We start from the raw sequence: 16,992 nt of genomic DNA, 5'->3' as shown, positions 1-16,992 counted from the left end.
CTACATAAAAGAATGTAAGATAATGCGAACGTTATCAAGAGTATTCAAAGTAACAAGCAGGGGAAAATAAAAGAAAAAGTGAAAAGTCAAGATTAGATTATGCAAAAGAAACGACATTGTTTTTTCCAAGTCCCCCTCTACTCATGGCGTAAATTGCTTTTTATGGAAAGTCATTAGCGACCGAATATCCTGAACAGTTATCGCAAAGTAACATCCTGCCATGATCTTTTAGTGCCTGCAGTTTATCTGTTTCTGGCATTCCCTTTCATTTTCTCGACGCGACTGTCAGTTTTCCCCTCGCGATACTCCACGTTTCTCCTTTGTTGCTTCACTCGCGATTGATGTGTCTAGCTTTCCACGTATTTGTTCGCGTCGAATTTTTCACCAACGCGTTTTCGGTATATTTGTTTACGAGAAAGATATTTTATTTTAACGTTATAAAAGAAAATTCTTTATATCTTCAGTGAAGATACAAAAGATGTTTTTTTTAATATAGAAAGTATAATCATTTTCATCATATTAGTTCCATCACAATCATCTATCCAATTAAAGTTGAATAATATAAGTTCCCTCAAACTTTCTCAAAAAGCAAAGTAAAGTCGTATTATTTTTACATATAGTCTATCTAATCGTGAAGTAGTTTACTCAAATTCCTGTATCTTCTCATTCTTCAAAACACTTTTTACAACTTTCTCCGAAATGCATACATTACTGATAAGCGAGCGAATTTATTACTCGATCCAATGTATTACAAATTGGTAGTTCTATCGTTCGATTTCTTAATTAAAATTAAAATTTCACGGAGTTCCATAATTTCTACCTATACCGTTTATTAAACGCGCTTCAATTGAACGAATTTCTTAAGATCTCGAGGTAACACGTGGAATTTATTCTTAAAGACACAAAGGTTCGTCGAGGGTGGCAAGCGGCATAGTAGATTCGGTACCGTGTTAAGGACACCCCATTAGCCATTAGTCCTGTGAATGGCTTTTAGCAACCCTTTGCGCATTTCTGGCTGCCACGAGAGATCTGGACCACCATGGAAACTGGCTTCCATGGGGTACGCGACCCTGTGTCCCTTTTAAATATATGAGCTCTCTTGTACGAACATCGACTTCTCTCTCTCTCTCTTTCCCTTTCACCCCCATACACTCATACATATTTCCCTCTGTTGTACATACATATACGATATTGCCCCCTCTATCGTGGTTACATGCACGCATATCAGTCGTTCTATTTCGTGCAAGTGTAGCTAACCGTGTTGAACAAAAGTGCGCCGTATCTGCACCAGTTTCTAACTGTGTTAGTATTTGTTGTAGCGTGTGTATGCGTGTATATACCTCGGTCACCCTATTTCGTACGCTCGTGGCTCGAATAGCGTGTTCTCATCGTACTAACACGTATACATACACATCGCGAAACTCCGTTAGGTCCAGTCGACAAGTACGGCTGATAGCGAGTACGCGTGTGTACGCGCTTGCACGCGTACGTATTATGGCGGGTAACTTGTATGGACGATGATATTACCTACATCTATGGTGGCCGAGAGGAGGTAGGTAGCCCGCTACGAGATGGGGTGGCACCCCATAGTTTATACTTTACTCTCAACTCCCACGTTTCCAGGGCGGCCACGGCCAGATGTGCACGCCGATTTACAGTGGTCCTCAACCTACGGAAATAGTCACCCTGTTTAGCGCGAAAAATGACACTACTACCGCAGGTCTTCTATATGCGAAATATTACTCGGCGAAACGAGAGTCTCGATTCGTTAGATAGAAATCTTCGTGGTCTTAAGATTAGAAAGGACCGAATTTGAATAGATTCTAATTCTTTTAAATCCAACAATGATAGCAAAATATTTTTAACGATTAAATAAATTATACAAAGGAAGGGAAAGAAAGACGTTTTAATGATAGACGAGTAATAATTTCGCTTGATACGATACATAGAAGAATATGTTATTCGTACGAGCGTAAATATATTCATCATAATGGCCAAACGAGAAATACATTTCTTCCAAGAGGTAGAATTAATTTGCTTCTCGAGCGAAGCACAAGTTTATGAAAATGACTACAGTCGACTACAATGGTCCTGACACCTGAATTAAACCCGTCAATTATTAACTCGTTGTGAGTTTAGTTTGCATAACATCTTATCGCGTTACACAATGCTCTGTAGTCGACAAATGCGTTTATGAATAAAACATATTCCGCTTAATGTACAATGCAAATTGATACAAAGAAATTTACCTCTTCGACAGAAATCGAGTCACGTCCGTCGCACAATGAAAAACAAATTTCGAATACAAAACGTTTTCTAAACGTGAATTCCCTTCTTCGTGGATATATAAGTTTGCTTACCCCAGTTGTTTACACGGTTGAGGATCGCTGGTAAGTTTGAAGGGGATGCAGTTCTCTCATATATATCGTGGCTGTATCAAAGCTAGCGTGTTGCGAGCGGCTGGATACAGAATGTCTTTCGGTTCGAAATAGACTTCCACGTCCTATAACGTGTTCATAATATATGTACGAGCACGCATAAGCGTGCGTACGTGCGTAGACAAGACGTGCCGTCGTTCGTGGTTTACGATATTATTTTAGGAGCCCTTCGTCGCTTTTATTCTTTCCTTTCCATCGTTCATCCAGCAAGCGGTAGAGTAGACGGTCTAGGCGACAGGCCCTACACGTCTAGGTCATGGTTTTGATTTATGCCGTTTTAGATGGGTTCTAGAGCGTTCTCCCTTGATAAGACAATTTCTGGAATGTAGAAGATGTATCGCTTAGGAACAGGAAGACTAAATTTCCTAGAAAGATTTTAGATTTAGGGTTTGTGTTTTCTTTCGACGATGTATCGTGCTGTTTTCACCGTTATCGTTGTTTGCCTTAGATTACGGTTAGGTTCCTTAATTACGGTACATCTAACTTTAATTTGTCTCGTTTCGTTTCATTTCTACCAATCACGAAACAGGAATTGTTAATTCTATCTTCCTCGTTGATGGAAATGTTAATTGTGGTGTTTCTATCTGATTGTGAATATACCGAGAAATTACGCGGTCAAGAATATTTTACGCGACGCATGAATTAAACCTAAATAAGTATGTGTAGAGTAGATGGATAATAAAAACTTATGGTCCTTGAAACTCTGTTAGTTCATTCAACGGGCGGAACAGTAAAAATCGGTTGCCAAGAGAAGTTCTCCAACGAAGAAAATGGTAGATACGCTTTGTCAAGTGCTATTCAGCTGGCAACCGGAGAGAGTTAATAAAAACATTTCGATAACATTCAACAACACACTTCCATTGGTTTGAAGTTGCTCGAATTGACGGTCAGATTGCATATTCTTGTATTGCTCTCACTACTATTCCATGTATACAAAAACGGAATACGTTTCTGCTGAAAAGAGTATTCAAATAACAAGATAGACACTGGAATATTTAAAAAGTAGTACTTATATATCAACAGAAATGTTTTACGTTTATTTTTTATCCAATACGTAATTATCGTAATCTTTAATAGACCTTTCTTGAAAAAAAAAAAAAAATATCGATTGAGCGAATATGGAAGAATTTGTAGGCGAATGAATACTTTTATTTGATATTTAAATGTGATTGCAAATCGATTCAGTGGCGCGAACAGTCCGCTTGAATTAGAACCGAATTATCCTGCACGGCCCCTTCGGGAAATCTTTCCCCAGAAATCATCGTTTTCATAAAGCGGACGTTCGGCGGCGCAGTCGCGTGCAGTGACAGCTTAACTCCCGCCACCCCGAAAGCTCGATAAATTTTATGGCTGTTCTGTATCCGACTACTGGAACCCCACCAACATCTTTTGTAACTCTCGTCTATCTCTTCGAGCCGAGGGTACAAAGTTGCAGCTGCTGCTCCCTTTTCGTACGAAAAAAGTACTCTCGATTTTTGTTCTTTTGGCTAAAATAATTTAGTATCCCCGAGGAATAAGCAGCATAAAAGTTATTAAAACACCGTGCCGTAACTTTTTCGTTAATCGTTCATTGCTTTGCTGGTGTTACAGAGTTCTATTATAAAAATATGAAGATTATTGAAATCGATAGCTTTTAATTAAATAGCAAATTTTCGTCATCATCGTTAAAACGCATGAACATTTTTAATTCTGAGATCAGCATATTTATGTAAATAATTCTGCTACTTCAAACTTGACGTATGCTTCATGAACCTGCTGATATAATGCTTTATTGGCGGAAACCTACATCATAAATGAGCTTATGTGCGTATATTCACCCACATGTGTATACGCTTATGGGTACATAAGATTACTTGCTTGGAAGCACATGTACATATGTATCAAATTCGTGCGCAGTGTGGTATTTACTTCAATTAGCGAAGGTATTACGAAGGATTACCGGAGGTCCAGAAATGAAATGCTATCGCACAGGCAAGCTTATTGATCAAGCTTACTTTGAATCCCCTAAGAAATCTACTATAAACAGAATCTGGACTGAAGTAAGAAGAGCAAATGTTTTCTCGTCGAAACGAAGTAAATTAAATCAGCTTAAAGTCATCTAATTTATCTTATTCCCACATAAAATATGTACATCGAACGAAAAAAAGAGTCAAGGGCATTGCACGTTTTTCCGGCATGATGTGATCTCATCTTGCGACAGCTAATTCCTCAGGAATCCGATAAGGATTCTCAGGCGGAAAAGAAAAAAGAAGCGAAAGCATCTGCATTTGTCAACAGCTGGAACACTCGAATAATTGTAGTACTATCATTAAACAGCGTTGCTCAACGCGAACCGGAAATGCCTATCCGCTAAAAAAGGACTAGATCAAATATGTTTCGAGGTTCTCATCGTTTTATCCTTCGATTTAATTTTTTATACGAACTTCTTGATAAAGAGAATCAAGAGAAGAAGCACGATGAATACAATGGGTAATATGCATAATATTGTAGTGGCACGTTCGAATGAATAAAACTAGATGAAAATAAACATGTGAAAATCAAACAGACGTAACAAGAGGATGCATGCTCGTAGATATTTGTTTCAATTACACTGGAATTACATAGAGTAAATCGTTTTTGCTGGCAAACGAATCCCTCGTTGAATACGAGCTTAGCATAAGCCTTGTAATCCTGCAGGAATCTCCCAAAGAGACATCTTGGACCGCGATAGAGAACGAAGTGAAAAAAGAAAAACGGTCTCGTGTTCGTCAGTGTCGATAGTTCGTCGGCTGTCTCTTTCGTATCGTCTTTTGCTAGACAGAGAGGAACATAGAGACGAAGGGATATAGAGAGGTTTCAAAACGAAGAAGGATACGATGAGGGACGGTAAACGAAGGAAGAGAAAGGAAACGGGAGAGTGGCACCGAGAAAGACAACGAGAGAAAATTGAAGTCGCGAAGCACACGTAAGACCTGCACCCGGTCTTTAACCCCGAAGCACCCGAGAAATCAGTGGCTCTCACAACATTTAAAGGGATCTCGATCCACTTGCCGTGAAATTTGCCAACATGGTTTGACACGGGATGGTTTATGGAACGAAATTCTGTTTCATTTCTACTGATGTTGAAAGATATTTGATACAAGTATTAACTGAAAACATTCCCCTTTTGAATTGCTATTTAACAGTACAATTTTACTGGATAATTATTTCGCCCTCGTTTCTACCGACCAAACGATTTTTTCATTCTAGTAAATCACTCTAACGACGTATACTGCAGTCGGAAGATTGAGGTTCGCATAGAGGTCTGTTTGCTCTTTCCTTCTTTCCCAGCTTCATTTTTTATTGCCTTTCCGCTCTTGGCGCTACACGCTAAATTGCGTACCCCGTTAGAGGCAATACGCGAGTGCACTTGGAAAGAGGGAAATATTTGTCATATGGCTCGCTTTGTGCTAGTAAACGTCGTTTACGTAGAGAACCACTGACTAGATGCTCTAAGACCCTTAAATCTTTCTTTCTCTGTTTCATCTCCCTTGCTCGCGTTCGACCGAGTTAAAAATACTATACCTACTCGTGTAGTGCTCCGGCTCAGCGCACAGGTTTTTGAAAATTGCCCCTCGATAACGCCGCTCTGGCCGAGGGGATGAAACGATGCCAGGTTCGTGGCCAGGTTCTTTTTTTCAACAGAATCCTTTGTGATTGTTAAATGTGGTGATGAACCGAGAAGATTTAATTATCCTTCTAACTCGCTACGTCAAATATTCTTTTGTTACGACTTGCAAGAGAGTCTCGTAACTCGTGAAAGGGTTGGTCGTGATAAAAATCTGCAGTTGTCCTTGACGTTCGTGTCACGCTAGTTGCACCCACGCACATGAAAGCGTCTTTCACTTGTTATATGTAACTTTATAGTCTGTTTATAATTAACATTATAATCTACTCTGCTTTAAATTTAATGTCTCCGCGATTCGTTTTTTCTTAATGGAAAACTATTTAGTAGCAGCTGATCTTCGTTGAAATTGATGAGATATTTCTAGACGATCCCGTACCGAGTAGTACAGATCTTTAAATTACATTTGCAAAGTCTTGCTCTGTATTATCACTACGTGCGTACGTACCGTACGGTGTCCCGGAAAGCACAAAACAACTTACTCGTTAGAAATAAAAAGGGCAAGAATCATTCGCTTCCTAAGCGAAGAGAGAAAGGAGAAAGATCGAAGACCTGAAGAAACTGTGCTAATTATAAGTACAAGCTTTTTCACAGTTTAGCGCTCGTTATTTATTCGTTTTGAGTCATTCTGTAAGACCAGGAACAGTTTGTATCCCTCTATCTGCATCTGTTGGTAACGGAAAACCGGAAAACATAATCAAAGTAAAAAGCTAAAAATACATTACTTAAATACATACTTAATGTCAGAAATTGCTGAAACGTCTCTGCTAAATATACAATTTTTATCTCACGTGCAGTGTCTGTAAAAAAAATTGACACGCATCCTTATTTTCCAATGAATCGCCTTTTTTTATCACGTTCTGTACATTTCGTGTTCGTAGTATCAAATTTTTGTAGCCAACGATGGTGCGAATATTTTGTGTAGCCATACGAGGTAGTCCACCTAACTTTATCACCTGGAATATCTCGCTTGTCTTTGATAATATTAAAAAATGTTTCAGATACAAGTTGAATGGTTTCAGGGAGAGCATAATTTCTTTTCTCGTAAGTGAACGCGTAGAAGACTTATGAAGATCGCCGACGTTTTTTTTTTTAATGAAATCACATATTTTTTATTACGTTAGTAGATGCAGCTCGACGTTCTCTATAAAAACTTGTAGCTTGAACACTTTTTAATATTTTTAATATTACGCTGCATTAAGTACATTACATTATATTACATATTATATTACATTTTTAATATTACAGGCGAGATATTCCCGGCGATAAAGTTAGGTGGACCGGTCTGTGTATATATATACATATGTGAACTTATACCTATAAAACTTGCTAGACTACCTAGAGTGTCATGGGAGATACTATCCTAACTATCATGCTAACTATCCAGGTACTTACTACCTTCGTTGCCAGGGTTTATACGGTTCTTCCTATAACCGTGACGCTTATTTAATCACGCGCTCTACGCGCATATAGATGCATTACTTCCTTCAAGTTATCCTTTCACTTGGTCATTTTTGCACGTATGCAGCCTTACAGTAGATTATCGCGATTTTTCAGAGAATATTACGAGGTTAATCGTTGCTTCTTGCGCGCTAAGGGTACACTTTTATCGCTAACAATAAGTCCACCTAGACAACTGTAATCGTTTACTGGCCTCTGCATGAATCTTTTTGCACCATGCAGCAATTCGTCCCGTGATTTCTTATCAATATGGAGAAGCACCGTTAATGTCGTCTATGCAAACAAAAGCATAGCGGTGCACTCGATATCGACTGTGCATTTCTATTATTTCTATTGTTGCTTTCATTAGATTATGCATGCAACATACGCTCCTCGTCAACATATTTATAGTAATCTAGGTTACCATTGAATTCGTTTACTCCTAAGGGAATGTATAATTTATTTTAGTCTCTCGTCGGATAAGCTCGTAATTGCATATATCTCATTTTTATCAGAGCTCGTTAAATAGCGTACAGAACATAAAGGTAGCCGCGTTTGATTTCTTTGATAAAAGACGAAGAAGCTAGGAGAAATAGAACAGAGCAGGAGACGGAAGATAGGAAACAGAAAGAGTATACGCGTAGACACCCTTAACTACACCCTTAATTATTTTACGTAAAAGTAACGATACTTGATAGTCTTTTGATCACTTTCCTTGCGATATCGAGTCATGCTCGTGATACTTAACGAATACACATTGTATTTATAACAAAGTTTGGTTTCAACGCTAATTTCATTCTTCGAACTACTGTTCGCTCACGCTATTGAATAGAAAATATGTGTAGTTGTTCGATAGTTTGAATAACAAAGTAATCAATGTTTTCCGTATCGAATAGAAGTTATATATAATTATTAAATATTTAAACAAAACAATCAGTGTTTCCTTTGTGACAGTATTTTTAATTACACCCTCATTGTACAGTAATTACTGTTACAGAATTACAGCTACATAGTTAAATGTTAGTTTGTTATTAAATTACTGGTTAGATAGTTCCCATTGATTCTCGAGGAAATTTAGTTTACGCACTGACCACACATCGTTAAGCATTCGATAATGAAATACATCACTATCATAATTAACCGCATTGTTAACCTCGCAGCACTTGGCGCCTTCAATTTACTTCTACCTCGTTATCTATACGCAGTTGCTCGTAAATCGCGTAATTCCATGTTCGTATTATCGCAAACGTTGAACGTATAGAACGTGGATTCAAGCACGTATGCAGTGAATAGACAGTAGAAGCACAATACGAGATGAAACCAACCATAATGTATTATACCAGGATCTCTATTAGAGAGAAGATAGACGGACGAGGCGGATGAAAAATGAAGTGGTATGTGTTGTAGGTTGAATAGCGCTAGCACCGCTGTTCCAGGCAAGTCTTTATTTCCCCGACCGTACCCCGAGAATGTGCTATGCTAAAAATTTGTTAGCTACCTTTTTCTACCTTCTGTTGGAACAACGTACAGCTTTTGTCGATATATTTTATGTCCAGTCACTTAATGTTAAACAAATCCTGCTACGTTCTGTCGGTCATTTTCCACGCAATTATATTTTTCTAAGATTAAAAAATATCTTTACTATTTGAACAAAATATAGGAAACGTTTTATCGGTATGCGTGATTTCTTATCTCAATCTGACGCTAAATATCTTCTTCAAACATTACAAATTGCTTTTATTTATTAAAATAAGAAGAAGATTGAAAGAAATATAATAGTTCGAAGATTATTATTATCGAAATTATTATCAATGATACGGCAAATATTGAATTAAGCGCAGTTCGTTTAATAAAATCTCTACGCGTTTACCGTTGCGAACCGGTACTCGTGTGTGTAAATATTCCGACTATTCTACCTACACCTTGATACATAACTTTGTTAGGAGGATATGTATAAATGACGTAATATAAAAATGATAATTAAGAAAATAATAATTTAGTACATATATGGCAAGAATATTTTTTATTTTGACTATTTTTTATTTCACTATTTTTATCTGAATAAGCGCGAAAATTCTGGGTGGCAACGCGTGTACGGATCTTGCTGACGCGGGTTTCGCCCCCTTTGCTAACAGCCCCTGCAATAATCGGCACGTTGGCCTCCTGCGGGTCGTTTGTTATGCAAACAGACTCTTTCATTTTTTATCGAAGCGAAATCTTGACAAGGTATGTTTGATGAACCCGTATCATCGAATATCAATTGAAAAAATAAAATCGCTTCGCTGAATCGATATGCGATTTTTAAAGTTTCGTTGGATCGTTAAATTCGATCGCTTCTTACGAATTCGTAATCTGGTCGTGCCAAAAAGAAATATCGTTCGAAAGATTCGAGTCTACTTGTTAATTGTTACGTATAATAAAAAGTAAAAACGAACATATTTCAAATAGAATGATATTTATGTAAGTAAAATTAACCAATCACTTCTGATTCTTGAGAAATTACTCAAAATAATCATATAAGTAATATTTGGCCAACACTCAGGAGGATTGGTGCTCGCTGCCGCGTCAAAGGAGCAAAAAGCAAGGATACGAAAGTGTATGAAACGAGTTCGCGCCTCGGCACGTCTACTCTCTTTGTTTCGACGAAAAGCTCGGAAGATCTCAATGTCTTCTATGGTGTAGATTCGCCGCGACTTTTACCCTCGACAATTTCAAGCCCCCTGCTTTCGCGGCCCTTAACCTTTCCCATCCATCCCATCCCCGTACTAACACGTATCGCACGAAGTTGGTGCTCAGGTGTGTGGCCGAAGCTGGAGTGTTACCAAGAGGGAATACGAGCGACTTTCTAAAGACACAAACTGTATTGACAGCGCACCCGCTTTTCTCCTGGAAATACGTGCTCTCATTCGTAAAAAAATCCTATACATTATACGAGGAAAGCTGCGTGCGCGTTATAACGAGTGCCACCTTGATCGACAATACGCGCGTGCGCCAGTTTCACTTCGCGAATCCTATAATTGTGCAGTGCAGCATTTGGTTATTATATTAAATCTGACGTAAAGAAAGACTCGCAGTGGTTGATAATAAAAAAAAAAAAGATAAAGAGGAATTAATCCGAAGTAGTATTTTTATATTAAAATTATACAAAATCTTCTCAAATAATACAACTTATTTCGTTCAACTTTTATGAGACTAACGAGGCAACACATACGTTTTAAGACAAATTTTAAGAAAATTGCTGCACAACTAAATGTTCCTGGCGCCATTGAAACCTACCAAGTACATAACTCTAAATTTGAAGATTACGATTAATTTATATTTTTAAATAACAAATTTAATAAAGCTCAAGTATACTATAGTCTGTGTTATTATATTGCTGCGTGCATTGTTAAACAAACCTGACTCGAATGGTTTAAAGAATGAATTTTTATATCGACGGTTGAACAAATCTACATGAACCAGCCATTCGCGATAGAAGAAAAGTATCGGTGAAACCTCGAAGCCCACCCTTGGCGAATAACGTTGACGTTGTATAGATTTTTCAGCGCATAGCAACACGCATCTTTCCACACGCCCGTTTCCTTTAATACGCGGCTCATATTCTGCCGTGTACCTACCGATACGTTTGTGTATAGATTTTACGCTTGCACGCGAACGACCGCGGTCTGTGTGCATTTGTGTAACACCGCCGCGATTCTCGCCGGTTCACCCCTCGAACCAGTGCGCAATCCCGCGTGCATTTATTGCATCCTCGAAAAGATGCGCCACGAATCAGGACTGTCGCAGGGGGTTCGAGGGCAAATGAAATGTCGGGAATAAAAATCAGTTTGACGTCGGGGTGGCTCGCGTTGACACGCGAATTAACTAAACGCGAGTTCCTTACTTTGCGGCGTACAGGGTACCGGAACGATAGGGAAGCAAGCACAAGGCACAAACATTTTCTTTTAGCTCTTTGTTCGGATTCGAGAGACAAAAGGTGAGACGTGCACAATGTGTTACTTCTCTATACATTTGTATTCGTTGTCGGCACATCGTTAATAATTCGTCGTCAAGCATAAACGTTTGTCTTGCATTACTCTCGTGCATTTCGCACTATACAGTTTAGTTTACTATTGAAATAAATTACGAATAGAGAAAGTAAAGGTACGAGACGAAGGAATTGGATTAGATCGGACTATAAGATGATTAAATTGTGATATAAATTCGTGGATCGTAATATGGGCTCGTATCTGTTGTCGGCACGTCGTTAATAATCTCACACGAAGCGTAAACGTTTCTCTCGTATTAGACTCGTGTATTTTTCATTGTACGGTTCAGTTTATTATTGAAATGAAACACGAGCAGAAAAAGTAGAGGTATAAAACGGATGAATTGAATTGGATTATAATATAAATTGATATCTTGTTTCAATCGTGTTTGAGTTAACTGTTACGTTGAATTTGTGGCGAAGCTCGTTCGTCTAAACCATCAGTTATCGAATGGTGGCCTTTCTTCAAATACGAACGATGTTCCACGATGATGAATGCGCTGCTTGTACGGCTGTGTTTTTGTATTCACGGAATGGTTACAAAAGAATGTTGTCGCCCTCCAATAGACGGTTTTATTTTTTAATTTCACCCTTTGTAGAGTATGAATGGGACAGCTTTTCTTCTATTGCTAGCGAGTTGCGTTTTATTTGACAGCATTGAAACAGGTTTCCAGCTTTTCGCTTTAAAAAATTCCACATTTTCCATGAACAGAACAATTGGCTCGGAGTTGATGTATTCCAATCGATAGTCAAAGCAATGACATTTTGATTCGCTTTTTAGCTCAACAATTTTCCGCTGTTTTTCCTGACGAATTCTGTAACGATTGATTCGTAAAACTCGAAACTTGTCCAAGCGCACTGAATGCAAAGGACGCGTGCGAGTGTTCGATGAAACCAACACCTACGAACATCTAGGCATCTAGCAGATACGTGTGAATTTTTGTACAATACAATACGAATCTCGCAGCCGTCTGAAGTTTAACATCGAATACGTCAGTGATAAAAATCAGTTCCTTTTCAGCGAAACCGACTGGAATACCGTCATAGTTTGGGATATGCGTCCTCTTTCATCGGGTAACAAACTTGATTTTACGAGCGTGAATGAAATCGTTTCAATTTTGCGTTTACGGTCGGCGGTGTAGCCACATAGTTCTCGCGACACTGAACACGTGTTCCCTAAACTCCGACATCGGTAATGTTACTAGCGATGCCATCTCAAATCGAACTTATATTGATAATTTGTTAAACTACACGAAAGATCTCGTACAGTTTAATAATCCATTTATCAGTGGAACGAGAAAAAGTTCTATTTTCTATTGAAAATTAGTTTCGTATAATTTCGCGTAATAAAAATTTCGTACCGTGTTAAGTTATATTAAACTTCAGCCACTGATAAAACTACAAAGGCGAACATCAAAAAGCTTCAATCTCGTAGCTTTCTTTCATCCGCCAAGAAATCATTCCTGCCACAGAATATTTGCAACATTTTTTCGTGCTACTAAATTTTCATAACCACGGCGTTTGCCAATAGGAAAGCTTGGTGCACAAGCTGCGACATGAACGCGTACGTATATACGGAGCACGTACACAGGTCGTCCAGGATGGCTACGACGAAACGGATGAAAAGGTAGACACATAGAGAAAATACTGCAGGGCGAGGGCCAGAACTCTTTGAACCCTCTCTCTGTATTTTCCTGTAGCGTTCTTTCTCTCGCTTCTTCCATGTTGTCGTTTGCACGGCCTTTCGCTCTCTCTCTTTCTTGCTTTTTTCTGCCAGTGCTCCTCTGGTAGCTCTCGAGCGTCTACGGTTTTACTGGTTATACCAGGAGCCAACGACGCCGTCGTGCTGCATTTCCATTATCGAATTCCTCGCAGTCGTTCGTCGCCCACGGTCGTTTATGGTCGCGCGAGAGGGTGACATGTTCTGCGTAAGATTTATCCGCGAACGAAGTCACGAGGAAAGCTGTGCTTGTCATCGAACCGACCTCCAAGGTAGGACTTATTCCGCTGCATCTTTTATTTTGTCCAACCCTCTTTCACCGATACTTCCCATTTATTTCGATTACGCATCCCTCTTTGTCCTTTGTTTACGTCTTATCTCACCGATGAACGCGTTGACCCTGCGAATGCTTTTGTCCGCACGAGTCTTTTCTTTTATTTCCTGCGACGTGAGCTCTGTCAAAGAGAAATTTAGATTACGAGTGCTACCGATGTTCATCCTGTGTACGACTTTCTTTCATCTCGCCAGTTTTTACAACAATAACAAAATACAGCGCATTTTTTGTGAATAGTCACATACGCAACTTCGTTTATTTGTTTATTTTCTTTTTAACGTTTTTCTCTGTTGCTTCTCATCGTTCGAGTTGCGTCGCACGTGGAATATATACCTATCCGACGAACAATTGCCATTTGGTTCGCGCGTTCCCAATGCGTGGGATGTTTCGAGTGAAAAATGTGTTTGCATTCCTGACCATGTTCCACGATTTTATTTTCCTGGAAAAAAGGGTGCTGTCGCTGCACCGTTGAACGAGAAAAGATAGAAACTGGCGCCAAGGTTTATTTCTCTTGGTTGTCACGGCCGTTGTTGTGATTTTCTTCTTTCACGTTCTATTCTCGATCGCTATCTTCTGAACTACAAATATTCTGCTGTTCTTTTTCTTCTTTCTTTCTCCTTTTTTACGTCTATTCTATCTTGTACAGAGTCAGTCTACGCTTCGATTTTCCTACCACGTATTTCTCTTTATTTGCTTTTGCAAGTTTGTAGATTTTCAAATAACAAGTTCTCATGTTCTCGTGCGTATTATTTCACACATAGAACATCGACAATTTTCTGACAGCTAAAAAACTCTGTGGTTGTTCAAACAAATATTCCTTGTTACCTTTAGTCTGCCATTCCACGTGGAAATCTGTGTCCGATATTCTTGCTCTTCTTGAATTCACCACTGTCGTGTTCCGTGCTCAAATAGTCAACCAACCACTTGTAGATTCAATAGGCGAAATAAGGTGACTGTTTCGCAACGTTACGTGTACTTTCCTTTTACGAATTTTTACTCACTTTTATTCCTTACTGCTCTATGCTTATACATTTTTCTTGCGTCTAGTATTCACAAACCATATTTTCAATCAACTCATTATGAATTAAAAGTCGTTGCATTTTGCCTTCGTCTACGTAAGGTAAGCTCTTCCATGCTCCCCAACAATGTCCAATTAATTAACAATTAATTCGATTTGTCATCTCATAAGAGTAACTTTAGATTTCGCTTTTCTCGTTAAAACGCTTAAATCGAAAAGATCATAGAAACAAAAGAGAACAACCGAGATGGACGAAGTTGTAAAACTAGGTCAGTATCCTGCGACGAATGATCGAACTTTGAAAAGACGCTTGAACCTCCATTTGAGTGGCGTTCATTGGTATTTCATCCGTATCGCATTGCACTTCTCTATTCTTACCTGTGCCCACGTGTGAACGCATGTAACCGCGCGTGTCGTGTACGCGTCAAGACGTTCTGAAAAGGACACGCAGTCGACACGTGTATCTGACAGAGAAGAGAGGGGTCGATCGTTGAAAAGCAGGAGATTCCAGGAGGGTAGCTCAAAGAGAGAGGGAAAGAGAGAGGTGGGCGAGCAAAGGGAGGACAAATAAGGGAATCTAGGAAAAAAGGGAGAGATTGCAATTTGCTGAACTTCACTGTGAAACGAGACAGCTGAGTGACGGCGAAGCTCGTCGTGCTCGAGAAAAAAAATCGCCGGCTGTGTTACGTCACTCCACCGATGAAAGTACATTCTTTTTCCTTTTCCTATCTGTCTTTTTTATTCTTTTCTTTTTTATTTTTTGTTTTACGACGCGCGATACGATTTTCGACGTTGTTTTATTAATGTTGAATCGAGCGGTGCACCGATGGAATTTGAATAATTCGCTGGAAATTGTTAGGCGACCAGGCAGCGGTTGGGGAAACGATCGATAGCAGCCAATCCTGTTTATCACTCCATTTATAATTCAGCCTTTAATTAACAGCTAAAGCAGAGAATTTCACTTGTTATTTTTACCAACAATTCTTGCATCTGCCCCTATGTGCACCACAAATATTCGAAAAACGAAGCGGATAGTGTCGCGAAATATCGAATATGATGCCCGATGTCTAAATCTGCGATACAACTTTTTTTATTTTAGAACGTTTAGATCAACTTTATTAATATAGAACTTTTTCGTCGATCCTTTTATTTTATTCGATGAATTCATCTTGGTCTTTTTCTTTCTATCGGCTGCTACTCCTTCGGCAATTTCAAGAAGCTCGATTTGTTCGTAGTTCTCTTCAACCCTGCCATCCTAACTCGTTTCTTTCTGGATTCTTCGTACACCTCTCTTTCCGATCAGTGAACTTCCTTTCTTCCAAGTTGAAGCGTCGCTGCGATGAAAATAAAACTTGAAATAAAGAAGGTTTCTCAAAGGATGGGATATATATTTTCCTTTTCCTTTTTCTTTTTTCTTTCTTTCTTTTTTTTTTACGAACCCAACGATGTATCCTGGACATTCATTTCTGATTTCAATGCGATCCTTCGTTCCTCGTGCTTCCTTTCAATTCACCTCGGCAAAGACCGGATATTCCTTTTCTCCAACTTATCGATTCTCGAGTTTTTCAAGTGAGAAATAGACGATAATGATCCACGTCCCTCGTTGCTGACCGACAGAATGGGGCTGCCGATTCGTTTGCTAAATTTATTTGCAAGTCAATGTTAGAATCCCACGGGATTTCTGTGATCCTCGATACCGACATAAATGTTGAATAAATAACTTGTACTCTACAGATATTTCATAAAACTATCTCTTACTTATACAAATGGAAGTTGAAAGGATAGCAGTTATTAAAATATCGATCGTTGTCAGAAGATATCTTCTGTCACTGTACGTTGTACAAGTTCTTGATTAAAGGGAAACTCGGTTAATATTCCTACTGTCCATTAAAATATCGAACATTAATCTACCAAACGCAAATATACGAAATCTCTACATATCGATTAGAATTTCGTGTCCCGGGCAATCTCGAAATCTTAATTCCACTGCTCTCGGTATCTTGTTTAATTAAATTTCGCTTCTCAGTGGTTAAATTCATTGACGATATTCCTTCGAGAAGGAGAATATTTATTCAAGATAACGAGGTATTATATCCCGATGGTGTGAGTAAAGACCGCCGCTAAGCTTTGAGCCGGATTTTTCGATTTCCGCCCTCATCCGTGCGTTTCCTCGAACTCCTATTATTCTTGCACGTTGGTGAATTTGAGGGAGCGTAGAAGACAGGCTTGAAAATCCACAGAACGATATTTCCGATATGGTTAGTAGCCAGGATACTCTCCCCTAACCGTATAATCTGCACCTAAGCAACGATGCAAGGGATGGTACAGACCTTTTTCACCATCCTTCGCTATCGAGTGTATACGCACGCCAG

The 16,992-nt window shown here is 39.0% G+C and overlaps 1 protein-coding gene across 6 annotated transcripts in view; it reads left to right on the top strand.

Moving 5' to 3' along the window:
• The window catches only part of LOC100643922 (protein sickie), a 190,922-nt gene that overhangs the window by 91,937 nt on the left and 81,993 nt on the right, over nucleotides 1-16,992 (top strand). The window lies entirely within an intron of this gene.

The sequence above is a fragment of the Bombus terrestris genome, chromosome 3, assembly GCF_910591885.1.
Source record: "Bombus terrestris chromosome 3, iyBomTerr1.2, whole genome shotgun sequence".
NCBI lineage: Eukaryota > Metazoa > Arthropoda > Insecta > Hymenoptera > Apidae > Bombus > Bombus terrestris.
Note: the sequence above shows the minus strand (reverse complement) of the source record. Positions and strands in the feature narration are given on the sequence as shown.